The sequence below is a fragment of the Hippocampus guttulatus genome, chromosome 3 (assembly GCF_054856545.1).
Source record: "Hippocampus guttulatus isolate MCC_2025c chromosome 3, RoL_Hgut_1.0, whole genome shotgun sequence".
NCBI classification, from domain to species: domain Eukaryota; kingdom Metazoa; phylum Chordata; class Actinopteri; order Syngnathiformes; family Syngnathidae; genus Hippocampus; species Hippocampus guttulatus.
The window spans coordinates 9,941,843-9,952,746 of NC_141263.1; the positions used below are offsets into that span (position 1 = coordinate 9,941,843).

Consider the following 10,904-nt stretch of genomic DNA (forward strand, 5'->3'; position numbering starts at 1 on the left):
TGGGGGGGATGCGTGCTTGTGTCTTTAGGTTTCATTTATGTTTGGCTGTTGCTCGTCGTGGCGTGCATACATTTGTGCACGAGTGCATGGTCGTGTGTGTATGTGTGTGTGTGTTCATATTCATATGCTTGCACGTGCGCGATCGGGTCGATCGTGGGAGGTTGGTCGCTCCAGAAGTCGATCTTTGGGCAAAAAAGTGTGTGTGTGAGTGTGCGCGCGCGCTCATGTTTGCAGGAACACTGTAAAACATTTGGCTGTGACTGGTTGGCCACCCCTGCCATAATGCAACCCCGCCCCCTACTCGCAGTGTAAAATGTGGATGAGTAATTTATGTTCTCATCATTAAAGGTTGATTTGAATAATTTGGAGTACAATTATTCTGCTGCTTTGAGTAAAATTTAGTGCACAGTGTAAATTTGACTCTGCTTAGACAGTGACCAAATATAGTATTTTTCAGAGTATAATTTTCCTCGATTAGAAGAAAATGTACTGTGCAAAATTTACTGTGTACAAATAAACTTTAAGTTGTGCTGGAGGACATGAACTCATTAAAAAACACCAGATAAGCCAAGAAACTGGTTGTGGAATCTGTTCAATAAAATCTGCTGAACTAATATATCTGGCCTAATCCGCCAGGTTGTCAACTGTGACACAACTCACAGTGTCTGATACAATTGATGAAAACACCACATTGCTCTGGAATTGCCCATTTCTGCTTTAAACTGATCACAAATTGCAAAAGGGGATACAACATGGGCCTGAAGCCACACATTTATAAATAAAAACAATAATAATAAAAATGCTTGAAGGTTCCAGGCTATTTGGCTACAATTATTATTTACAATTCTTATTACCCTGACATGCATGAAATGTTGCGATTTACATGACAAGATATGGAATTATATAGCCCTACTCATTTTCTCATTTTAATTCATCCATTCTGTGTGAAGTACCCATCTAACCCTCAAACTGAGCATTATTCTACCTCTTAAAGTAAGCAAATTGTAAATGTGCCGGTTTGAGTTGAATGGATGATCTTTGACGGGATTCATTCACAGGCACAAGTGCGACTCTATGTTGTAGCACAAGTGTGAACCTTGTTTTTTTTTATTTTTTATTAATCATTCTACATCCCTTCACCACCACCCCCTTAAATCACAAGACCTAAAAATGGCACAAACACGGTGCAGTCGGCTATTTTTAGAATCCAGTAAAAGAACAGGATGGTTGCAGAACGGCTGAAGTGTATGCACACTGGGCTATAAATACAAAGGTGATGCATGCAGGTTTATTTTCCCCACCCTTCCCATTCAGATTTGAAGCCACCGAACAGACGCCTGCATTGCTAATATACATTATTAATTGTTACTCCCTTGGTCTATTCCTGTCTAACAGAACTCTATGCCAGCTCTACAAGCAAATGTTTCTCAATGAATAATTGAGCGGAGTTATATTTTTGACCAAACCCTATCTTAGCTGCAGTGTATAAATAGCTCATGTGCATCAAAGCGTGCATGGATTTGTGAGGGACGTTGAGCCCAGCAGTAGGAGCCTTATTATGTAATAGGCATGTGACTTGGCACACCACAGAGACACTGCATTGAATGAGCGTGTGAGGCTCTGCACCCATTGAGTGTTTTCAGACAGACTGGAATAGTATATTCACCGACGGAGTAGCTCAGGCAGATTGCTTGCTTACTGAATTTGTGAGACAAATTTGTACTTAATTGACACACGTCCACTCTCGCAAGAATTTAGTTGGCTATTTGCAGAAGACAAAAAGTGATTTCTTCCATTCATTCATCCTTTGCACACGTTGGACATGGAAATGGGTTGTGTTCTTTTTTTTAATTTATTTTTTTTAATCATCCTGTAATTGCATTTTTGCCTTTTAAGTGTACATTTAAAACAGCCAAAGTTTTTCCCCTCGTTGTTCAAGTCATTGCCAAACCGCTCCTCTTCAAAGTTTGGCATTTCTTCCATGACTAAACTTTTGATTATAATTGTGTTGTATCATTCCACATGTGAGATTGTATTTTTAGCACAGCGCTGCTGAGTATAGTAACGGATGTTGCTGCAAGATATTACATAATTGAGTGATAGTGACTTTTTATAGTTGCTGCAGAAAAACAGCGCAGAGCCTGATTTGAGCCGAACATGACACGAGGGCATTGCTTCATTCAGTAAAAACATTACATAATAACCAGGAGGAGAAACTTCCCACAGTGGAAGAAGAAATTTAAAAGGATCAAAACGACTGGGTTTGCATTTGTTAAATTCAGTGGTGTAGTATAAAACATTAATGGTATGAATTGTCAAAAAGTCCTTAATTAATGAAACATGATATTTTATGTGTTTGTCATTAGCCGTTTATTTCTGTACTTTTACAGAACAACTGATGGTACAGTATTTGTCTTAGTTTTTGGACCAGAATACTTTGTAACACCGAATCACTGAGCAAAAGTTATATATGTACACATATTCCTGAAAGGGTGTTTTGTTTCTTGAAAATCTATCCATCCATTTTTTTAAATTGTATTTTATTTAATCAATAAACTTATTAGGGTTGTGAGTGTTTTGGAGGCCATCTCACCTGACTTTGAGTTAGCAGCGGCATAAACTCTGGACAGCTTGCCAGCCTGTGCTGGAGCCTATGCCAGCTGTCTTCGGGCAGTAGGCGGGTGACACCCTGAACCGGTTGCCAGCCAATCACAGGGCACCATGAGATGAACACCCATCTGCGCTCACAATCACACCTAAGGACAATCTAGAGTTGCATGTTTTTGAACCGGAAACTGGAGAAACCCACGCAGGCATGGGGAGAACACACAGAGAGGCCGGACCTGGAATCGAACCCGGTACTTCTGCACTGTGAGGTCAACGCGCTAACATATATGTGTGGAAATATGGATGTGTGTGTGTGTGTGTATAGATAGATAGATAGATAGATGGATGGATAGACATATGCACCTTTTCGCAGCTGATAACTCACTTGTTTGTTTGTTTTCTTTGCACATTGACAGAATGTTCATATATTCAGCAAGATGGGGCACCTCCACATTACCATGCCCAGGTGGATTGGATGGAGGGTTTTTGTTGAATACCCTGCGCGTTCAACAGACCTCACACCGCTAGATTTCTTTGAATGTCTCCGCAGCTGCAGCACATTCCACATGAAGCCAAGCGTTCACACTCAAATGCTTTGAATATTATTTCTGGGGAAACAAAGCAAATATTTTGAGAAAGTAAGTGGTGTTAGAACTTCAGCACCACGGAGAGTTCCACTGCAACAAATTCAACAACGGCAGTACTTGCTGTCTCCAAAGTCATAAAACTGATCGTAGATGCAAAATCGTCCTGTATACTTTTTGCCAAGTAACAGTGTTCACATAATCAAGTAAGTGGGTAAAAAGTGTTTATATTTCTGAGCACCATTTGGTCAAGTGGTCACTTTCAACACAAGTAACATTTACTTTTCTTTTCTTCAAATCAGCACTTCAATCGAGAAAGACAAGGCAACCTGGGGGAAATCCTGTTCAAAATGAACACAAAAATAAGAAGGGTTCTTTAACTCGACCGTCATATTGTTCTACACAAGTCAGTTTTTCATTGATATGGTATCTGTGACTGTATTTTGTTGTCTTCTTTTTGTAAGGATAGGTTGTAAGATGGATGCGCTGATGCATTTTATCTGATTATATACCCTCTGATTGAGATGGTTTATTTGCAGAGCCAGGTGCATTCAGAACCTTTGACCACTCACCATGCGCCAGCCCTGTGTACAGTAGTAGGCCACCTTGAGCAGAGAAAGCTGCAGCGGCAGGCATGTTGGGGATGGGAGTTAAAAATAGCATCATCAGTCGGCCAAGCGGCGCTCCGTTACTACGCGTTTCAGCATTCTGCCCTGTGCAGGGGGGAGGCGGCGGGGAAGGGGCTGAGGTGGAGGGGTCTGCAGCCCTCCACCTCTTTCTGTAGCTTTGCATCATCACACGAGGAGGGGGTCAACACCTTGAGTCTGTACGTGGCTATGCTGGAGGGGGAAACCCGACCTGGAGGCTTCAGGATTTGTCTTCATGATCACCAGCTGACGCGCTTGTTACAAACATTTTAGCTATCATTGTGGAGCTCCCAATCGCAAGACAAGCAAATAATAAAATGGCCTTTCCATTGTAGAGGCAGAATTAGGAGAGGGTGGGCCCCGGTTCCCATTAAATTATATATTTTTTCTTTTCTTTTTCTTTCTTTCTTTCTTTCCCCGAGTGGGCCCACAAGCTGCGCATGGATGCTCGTGCGTCCATCATCAAAGTGGGAGATTCTCCACCTGACGTCAACATTGACGCAGGCATCAAGACAAGGTGCTTTTCTTTTTGCCATTTTGTTGAATAGATACAATGGTGTTGGATATCATTTGTATGAATGACAATTACTGTTGCTTTGTTTGCTTCGAGAAGCAAACTATAAAGTTGAATAAACGCCGGTTCGTGCACGCATCTTGCTTTGTAAATCTACAGAAGATGAGCATGCATTTCCACACAATGTGTTGAGGAGACGCTTGTGTGCACGCGCAATAACCATGCACGAGAGAGAGGATGGGATGGGGGTTGAGGAGGGTAAGGGGGCGGGGGGGGGGTGATGAAGGCTTCACGCACGAAATTCCTCCAAGGAACCTCTGCGAGCTTTTCTTTTTTTCTTCTTTTTTTTTCATCACGCACGTGCTAAAAATAGAAACAGGGTTGGATCGTGATCCAGAAATAGATAGGGGGCATCACTCCTATAAAAGGCACACCATTCAAGAGTACAGTGTGTGCACAGTAGGAAGAACCGAAAACCACGAGCACATTTTAAAGCAGCGACCAGTTTTATTTGGTTTTTTTTCCTGCATGGTGACACTCCTCAATCTTGCATGGTGAGTATTGTGGAAAGCTTTTTCGAGTATCTTGCATCTCTCTGACAGATTTTGCATCATCTGTGCAGTTTTCATGCTTGATTCAAACCATTGCTCTGTGTAGTGGAGAAGTACATCTAATTGTTTGGGGATCTGATGGCAAAAAAAGGAATCACCCAATTTGGAATAACACGGCACAGAATTGATGATTGTTGCATGCACTGGGAATTTGCTGTTTGCTACCAGCTCCGTAATGGAAGTATTAAGCTTGGGTATTACTGCTTTGTCGGGTTTTTTTTTTCGTCACGAATGGGGAGCTATCCTCCCATTGTGGTGCTGAAGTGCTCTTTGCCACAACGTCCGTATAACACACCCTCTGGGCATGACAGATCACACAACACATTCAGGGTGCATTTGTTTCAATTGCTTTTCTTTTTTTTTTTGGACTGATTCAAGCGTGATCACAAAGACCCCTCGTTTTATGGAGGTGTTTTAGGTATAATCCAAATGAAAGAATCAAATTAAAAGCTGCTCACCACCTCAAATAGAGCTCGATAGTGACATTTGAGTCCTTATTTGCAGTTTTTATCCCTTTGTGCGCGCGGAGGCTCGAGTCGTGACTGCTGAAAGTGAGCACGCCGTGTGCTGCGTCAGTAGCGTCTGGCTCCGTTGAGCTCGAGACAGATGGGGGGGAGGGGGAGAGTGGTGAGGGGGGTTGGATCGTGACGGCTGGAAGATGCGTGCACGCATGAAAAGGCTTGGACGGCTCCCGTGGAAACTGAGACAGAGGGTGGGGCCACTCTTTTGCTTTAGGTTTTGGAGGCAAAAATATATAGACATCAAATTTGGACAATGAGTTGAACTCTTGAGCTCACAGGAGTGGCAAACAATGCAAACACCAGAGCCACACAGAACATTGCGTACAAGACTGAAAAACATATAGTTACTATTAAGTCATCATGTATACAGTATAGGAGTGTCAGGTGTTTTTTAGCATCTGCTGCTCTTTTTTGCTACATGCCTATTGGTCGATGACAATTGGTTCCGTCCAATGGAATCACAAGAAAGCCTCAGATGCGCCTAAAAGTCCACAACGCTTCTTTTTGAATAGCAATACTGCGTGGCTGGAATACCGTGCCGATCTCGTGGGCTTCACACACACACACACACACACACACGCACACACTCACGCAACAGCTTCCAGCATCACAATAATAATAACAATGATGATGATGATGATGACGATGATGATGATGATGAAGACCAAAGGAGTCGTGGACGAGAAGTGGATCGGGGAGTTGTCCGTCACGAATCTTTTTGCGGTCTGGGCTTGCTGTGCATACATGAAGATGGGAAGCCCTTACCCCAAAAAGCATTTGTGGAGGAAATGAACTTCATTTTACAACACAGTTGTTTGGGCCTTGGAAGTAACACTGCTATACTGTCTGTCTGTCTGTCTTTCTGTCTCTCGGTCTCTGTCTCTCTCTCTCACAAAAAGCACGCACAAGTGCGCACACGAATACATCACACCCACACACACACACACACCTGATGACACAGGTACACACTTGTAATAACAGTTAACAGTAACACACAACCATCACATTGACAGGGTTCCTGCCCTAAGGTTCATATACTGTAGGCCTGGTTGCAGTCCTAATTACTCTTTGTACCCATTCCAGGGAAAAGCAATATGGGTATGTTCCTAACTATAAGAGTAGACAGTATCTTTCATCTTTTGTACCGTATACCGTGTTTCCTGACCCTACCCTAAAAAAAAAAAAAAAAGCATCCCCAAATTTTGGATTGGTCAGACAAAGAGGAAGAAAAATAGCAAGCAGATGTGACAAAATAGCGAGGTGAAACTGCAATACTTGACATAATGGTCACAAATGAAAATCCGCAATATCGGGATCACGAAGTAGCAAGGGACACCTGTACCTTAAATGTGCATTGACTTAAGTGCATGTGCATGGCCCCGCGACCCTCGTGGGGATAAGCGGATTGGAAAATGAATGAATGAATGTGCATGACTTGTGAGGTGTTCTGCGCATGATGCACCAAATCCTTCAAATACTCTTTGTGTTGTGGTGTAATTTGACAGAATAGCAGAAGAGGGACAGGTGGTCTAATAATGTAACAGTAAAAATAAAAATTACAATCCCCCCCCCCCAAAAACATTACAGCAGTGGTTCTTAACCTTTTTAGAGGTACCGAACCCTACCAGTTAATATGCACATTCACCGAACCCTTCAAGAGTGAAAAAATAAATGCTGTGTATATATATATATATATATATATATATATATATACAGAACAGAACATGACATAAGTACTCTATTGGTTTTTTAAAGTATGATGTACTATCACGACAGTCCCACAGTGACTACTGAGCAAACTAAATTTCCCGCAGCACTGATTGGACAAGCAATGTAATATAATCATCTGCAGCCAGTGATGGCCAAGTGGGCATGTCATAACTAATTAGCATGTTAGCTCTCGTGTGTCTCACCCTCCATGGCAGAGGCTCCGTTGAACCCCTGAGACCGACTCTCCGAACCCTTGGGGTTCGATCGAACCCAGGTTAAGAAACACTGCATTACAGTCATTACATATACTCATTAATGCCACAAAATCAAATCTACACCATTAACCAACTAGTCATTTAAAAAGAAATTCATTAGTGTGTGTACACTGAAATGGATCCACAAGTGGGTGATACTTTTGTTTCATGTATGATACAATTAATCAGGATACACAAACACCCATCTGTGTCTCATGGTGTCAAATATTTTACTGTTTGTCAAACAGGTTTGCAACATACTGTACTTTTGGAGATGATGACTCTAGCCGCCCGAACCATAAGAAGCACAGAATTGGGATGCTGCAAAAAGAAATGCAAGGGCCAGCCAGCCCCATCTTTTTTATGTGAATACTATAAAGTACTTTATCTTTTCTAAATACTGTATTTAAAATACATCTACTGTTTGGTGTCCAACACCGTGGCATTCACCCTTTCTGCACACACATATGCCTTTTTGTTTTTGACAGTGTTGTAGTTTTTATACATCTGCTTTTCAAGATGATATGCCCTTTTTTTGACACCATCACAATATTTAAAAAACATTCACTTGCATTATTGTTTTGTAGTATTATTTAAATTCACATACACCGGGAGAACATACGCCGAGTTTATGTTGCTTACCAAATAAGCATAATTTCAAACCTCAAAAGCATTTTACACAGCTGTTTCGGTGTGATTGTTTTAGAACAAAGCAATTTAATTGGCAGAATTAGTAGGAGTCGAAGAATGTTCTCTTCTATTTTATTTTTTTCAGTTGCATGACTGGTAGAGATATTTGCTATATTTGAAAAAAAATCTCTTGAGTTCGCACATTTAAAAGAACGCAGCACATCTGAGACATTTTCAAAACAAGGAATCTAAGCTACAGTCTAAAGTTATGACATTCTGTCCATATAGAGGAAATTTGAGATTTATCGAGAGCATGCATGTGAACCGTGATTTTTTTTGGTCTTTGTTGGACAGGAAAGGGGAGAAGGAGTGATACAGAAACGCTCAGAAGGTCCCCTGCTGGAATTAAAACAGGGAACACCGTGTGGTAAGTAGTACTAGAGTGGGGTTGAGATATACCATGAAGATAATTTATAGGAACTAACATGATATGATTTTTTAAAATTATACTGTATTAACATATAATTTTCCTATTGTTGTATTTATTATTTGTTTTAATATATATTCGTTTTTGCTTTGTATGAGGGACTGTGAAAATGAAAAAAAAAAACATGGAAAGAGCTGCTACAATGAGCTCATATTGATTCCCAGAACTAACTGTGTTGATGAGAGGCAGAAATATTATTTAGGAATGGCTTTTTTTGTTGTGTGTGTATGAAGTGAACGTATTTAATTTGTGCTGCAAATCATCTATTATTTTTTTGTCACACCCATGCTGAGTATGTGAAAAATGATAACCATTCATAATCCTACATTTGGATTCCTTAGAATTCCATCGAAAACATTCATAGATTGATTATTATTTTGGAACATCTTAATTTCATGAAGACGTACAAACGTTTCCATGAAGTCTGTCAGAGAAATATGAATTACCATGCAAGGTGATGAAACCCATTCACTTTTGTTCTCTTCTTGTCTTAAATTCTGCTGAATTAATTTCCTGCTTTGTTTCTGGAGCATATGTTGAGTTCGGTGGCACTCTAGTTTAGTCTAATGTACTTATTGCTAAAACAAGTCCACACCTTGGAGTGTTTTCCCCTATTTATGTGTGCGTAAGTCTGATACTCCTCGTAATAGAAATAAATGAGTTCAAAAAACATTCATACATTGTGTATTGTTTTATTTATCTTATTGAATTCTGTTCAGACATTTTTTTTTCACACTGTGTGTTCAGCTGTGCAGCCTTAATGCAGACGTGCCCATGCCATCCCAAAATTAAACAAATATCCTTTAAAATCGTACTTGAAAAACATCAATAAAGTCCATTCTGAAATTAAATAAAGAAGCAAATAAAGCAATGACAACCCAAGACGTGGCTGTCTATCAAAAGCCAGATGGTTGTGCTACATTTCACAATGTTACACCTTTTGTTTCATTAATGTGTCTTTGGGAATGCACAAACGTAAAGCTTTGTTTAATCAAAAGTCACACGGCGATCCAAGATGACTTGATCAGTCAGGCTCACTCACACGTGGGATGAGGACCACTTCTTTCGTGTGTGTGCCGACGAGCGCCTGTGGTTATGATCAACAGCTGCTCCGTTTATGGGTACGACAGTGCTTTAATCTAAATTTCATTCAGGGTTCCTTTGAAAGCTGAGAGGTAAACAGTTTAGACTCCTGTTTACCATTGCTGCATTTCTATTTTTAGAAGCAATGCTCTTATATAACACTCTCGCTCACATTATGGACCCATGCTGTCTGCTCTACTTGGCTGCATTGTGCATAGTGTACGTCAGTGTACTCATTTCCACTGATTTTAGAAACATCAAGAGTCAGTAAATGAATAATAAAGCCTACCCTCCAACATCTCACCACAAACTCACAAGAATCACATGAAAAACCCACATTACCACATTAGCTCTTTGCACGATTTGCTTTGTATCCTTGATAAGCAAATGTGCAAAATGGCACATTTAATACATCCGGTAATTCTTTTTTTTTTTTTGTAACCACTTAGAATTATTAGGTTATGAGAAAACTTGTATCACTGATTGTTCACCACTTTGATTTATAACAAAGGCATGTGATTAAAACTGAAGTGGACAATAAAATGCATCCATTATTATGATCAGTTCTTCTGTGAGGAGCAACACTGGTGTGTTCTGGCTTGAACCAATCAATGACTCAGAAAAGACATGAAACGAGACATGCGGAGTGTTGAATTGAGGAAATAAATTGTGTATATCGGGTGACACTGCTGTCAACATGGTTAGCACGTCTGCCTCACAGTCCAGAGGTTGTGGGTTCGATTCTGGGCCCCGGCCTTCCTGTGTGGAGTTTTCACATTCTCCCCATGTCCACATGGGTTTTCACTGGGTACTCCGGTTTCCTCCCACATTCCAAAAACATGCACCGTAGGTTAATGGAACACTCGAAATTGTCCCTGGGTGTGAGTGTGCGCGCGGATGGTTGTTCGTGTCTGTGTGCCCTGCGATTGGCTGGCAACCGGTCCAGGGTGTCCCCCACCTACTGCCCGAAGACAGCTGAGATAGGCTCCAGCACGCCCCGCACCCCTTGTGAGGATAAAGTGGATCAGAAAAGGGATGTATGGATATATAAATGATATAAATATATTCAATTGATTTTTGCTTAAATTTACACATCAAAACAAAAAGGCACAAACCTATATTGAATACAAAGGAAACCATAAATCAAGGGAAATTCAAAAGGTTTTTGTTCATTTGCTTGATCGTTTGTTTCAAATCTCTGTATGAGAAATTTTTGTTACTCACATTACCGTCGTCACATTACACCATCATAACTA

The 10,904-nt window shown here is 40.8% G+C and overlaps 1 long non-coding RNA gene across 1 annotated transcript; it reads left to right on the top strand.

Annotated features, from left to right (window-relative positions):
* Positions 1 to 4,633: 4,633 nt before the first annotated feature.
* On the top strand, positions 4,634 to 9,237 carry LOC147207402 (uncharacterized). The gene is made up of 3 exons (XR_015100560.1): positions 4,634 to 4,906; positions 7,697 to 7,813; positions 8,433 to 9,237. It is a non-coding gene; the product is annotated as an uncharacterized LOC147207402 (long non-coding RNA).
* Positions 9,238 to 10,904: the final 1,667 nt, after the last annotated feature.